Raw genomic sequence first — 3,377 nt, 5'->3', positions numbered from 1 at the left:
CCTCTCTCTCTCTATTCATTCCTCCACCCCATTCCTCTTCTATGAAAACCTAACTGGGAATTTGCAAAAGTAGATTTTCTAAAAGGATATCTACTTAAAAGTCTTGGCTGCTGGTGGTCAAACTAGCAGAAAATTCAGGAAATGTGTAATTTGTAAATATGTAAAAATGATTTGGAGTCTTTAAAGTACTGCAGAGAAGATTGATTTTTACTTCTTTGGGGAATGGAAGAGTAGCCATAGAAGTGGTAATAAATAATAGACTTGACTGGTTGTTTGATGACCTGTTTAACTGGAAAAACTATTGTACTACATGCAGGTAAGATGTGAATAACGAGATGGGTGAGGGAAACACTGAAAATAAGAGATTTGGTGACAGAATGAATGAGAGAGGATGAGTGGGTGAATAAACTAAAATTCACATCTACACCAAAAGCACTCTGATATTTTGTGAAAATTTTCCTATAGTTTTCAGGTGATTTCCACAAATGTCAGAAATACCATTGCTCGTCCATTAGACTGATACAGACAACTGAAAAATAGAATGCCTACATGAAATTCTGACTATATCTTTACTAAACATTTAGAAATCATAACATACATGTTGAAAAAAAGTTCAGGAAAAAATACACGTTGAATTCTTAGAGTTACACGTCTGTGTACCTACTTTAAAATCATTTTAAAAGAGGAAAATAGTTATGATGTGGCTACCATCAGTAGCCCAGAAACCTAATGTTTCCTACTTGTCTTTCTCTTCTTGTTTTCTCTTCCTTGCTATCTGTTTTGTTCACTAGCATCTTTGCTATATAATGGTAGAAAGGAGAAAAAAGTCATTTTTTGGCTATTAATGAACTGGCTTAATATTTGATTAGAAAGAGGTTTGAATGAAATGAGAGATTTCAGTAATTCACGCCACCCTTGATTTTTGATTGCAGGGAAAATGAGAATTGGTGAGCTCTATACCAAATAGATAGATTATATTTTTATTAAGTAAGCACTCTAATGTTCTAAATTTATCTTACCACAAATAGTTTAAAAAGAATCCACATATTTAGTGCCTTATTTCATACTGTAAAAATATGAAAGGTGCGTAGATTAACCTATTATTCCACATACAACACAAGCATAATTCTGACATCATAATCCTTTTAGAATATTTGTAAATCTGAAAGTAGGTGAAGGTATCATGTCAAAAAAAAAAAAAAAGAGCTCATATATTTATTTCATACAAGTGGACACAGCATCTCAGTTCTCAAGCATGGATCAGTTTTATAGCTGGAAAGAACCTAAACAGTTTCAACCTCCCCCCCACCACCACCCCGCATAATTATTTGGTTATTCGTAATATTTGGCAATCCAGAGTTCTTCAGGCAATTTTTCATTCTGTTCAATGTCAGTAACAGAGACAAAAATTAACTCGGTTCAGTCCAATTAAATAGACAGCATCTGTGTATCCTCCATGGTCTCAGTTTCTGGGGAGCAGTCCTTATTTTTTCTTGTTATTGATCAGGTGCCTTCACTGGGTCCAACAGCTGGGTGCCTGGGACATCATCTCCTTTATCTGTGCTCTTGCGGTAGCAGTTTCCTGCTCCTGCCAAAATCTAAGTCAACTCACTTTCTGTTGTTTGTCTTTTCAGCTTCTCTAGGACCTTTGCAGGTAGTTCCCTGTATTAAATTCTCTGTTTCCAACTGAACCCTGACTGATGCATTTGGGGATAATAATAAGTTTGGTTATTGACAGGTGATAGCAATGAACACTGGGGGTCCTAGGAAATACCCAGGTGGAGCTGGGTACAGTATTTCTTGTGTGTTTATCTGCTTTTAATTTTCAATCCAGTTTAGACATACAATACAATACAATACAATACAATACAATACAATACAATACAATACAATAATGTCCCAGCAATGTCAAATTGCTCTAAAAGCTTACAAACACAGGCTTGGTGCCCTTTCTCCTCCCTCCCTCCCTCCCTCCATTCCTTCCTTCCTTCCTTGAGTCTCTCTCCGTCACCCAGGCTGGAGTGCACTGGTACAATCTCAGCTCACTACAGCCTCCGCCTCCCTTGACTTCAAACAATTTTTCTGCCTCAACCTCCGAAGTAACTGAGATCACAGGTGCACACCACCATGCCTGGCTAATTTTTGCATTTTTAGTAGATGCGGTGTTTCACCATGTTAGCCAGGCTGCTCTCAAACTCCTGACCTCAGGTGATCCACCCGCCTTGGTCTCCCAAAGTGCTGGGATTATAGACGTGAGTCACCATGCCCAGTATTGGCTTTCACTTTCTAAATTCATCTTGTACTAGAGGAGCCACACACAATTCACGGACCACTGCTGCTGGTGCACACACAGCTCTTTGAGTAGCGCTAGCCTAGTAGAGAGCTAGAAAAGAAAACTGCTCTACAGATTAGAAAAAGATGTGGAAGTCAAACATAAGATTCTGGAGTCACTGGCAAGTCAGTAGTAGTTGAAAACATGGAATTGGAAAACCAAAAAACCAATAAGAAGAGGAAATGGAGAGACAGAAGCAGGCTAAGGGCAGAGGGTCAGCAAACACCACACTTTGGCCAATGGCAAGTAGGTACTCTGCAGAAACAAGGACTAAAGGTGAGAACTGAGATGACATAGGGAGAAGAGAAGCACAGCTGCCCAGCATGGCATTCCAGTGCCTTGCAGGTGGTCTGCTGGCCTTGCATGCCTCACAGAGCCACTCAGTTCAGTACGTCCTGCTGATTAAGGCTGGCACAGAAACGTATTACCTGTTTTAGAAAGAATTTCATCAAAACAGTTAACTTAAAAGCATTGCAGTAATTTACTTGGAAAATTCACTCATGAAGAACACTGCCTTAATTGATGATGATACAGATAAATCTGAGCAGCATCCGAATCATTGGATAGAATTTTCTACGGTGATGGAGCACTTATCTGCGTAGCCCAACAGGGCAGCCATCAGCTACCTGTGGCTACAGAGCACTTGAAAAGTAGCCAGTGTAGCTGAGAAACTTGCTCACATTTACAATACAAAGTTTTTAATTCAATGAATGTAATTTAAATGTAATGAGGCCAAATGTGGTTGCTCACTCCTGTAATCCCAGCAGTTTGGGAGGCCAAGGCAGGTGGATCGCCTAGTTTGAAACCAGCCTGGACAACATAGTGAAACCTCGTCTCTACTAAAAGTAAAAAAAAAACTTTGCTGAGCGTGGTGACACATGCCTGTAATCCCAGCTACTTGGGAGGCTAAGGCAGGAGAATCTCTGGAACCCAGAAGGTGGAGGTTGCAGTGAGGTGAGATCGTGCCATTGCACTCCAGCCTGGGCGACAAGAGCGAAACTCCATCTTAAATATATATATATATATATATATATAATTAATTGAT

Source organism: Rhinopithecus bieti, unplaced genomic scaffold (assembly GCF_001698545.2).
Source record: "Rhinopithecus bieti isolate Rb0 unplaced genomic scaffold, ASM169854v2 scaffold_62808, whole genome shotgun sequence".
In the NCBI taxonomy this organism is placed as follows: domain Eukaryota; kingdom Metazoa; phylum Chordata; class Mammalia; order Primates; family Cercopithecidae; genus Rhinopithecus; species Rhinopithecus bieti.
Note: the sequence above shows the minus strand (reverse complement) of the source record.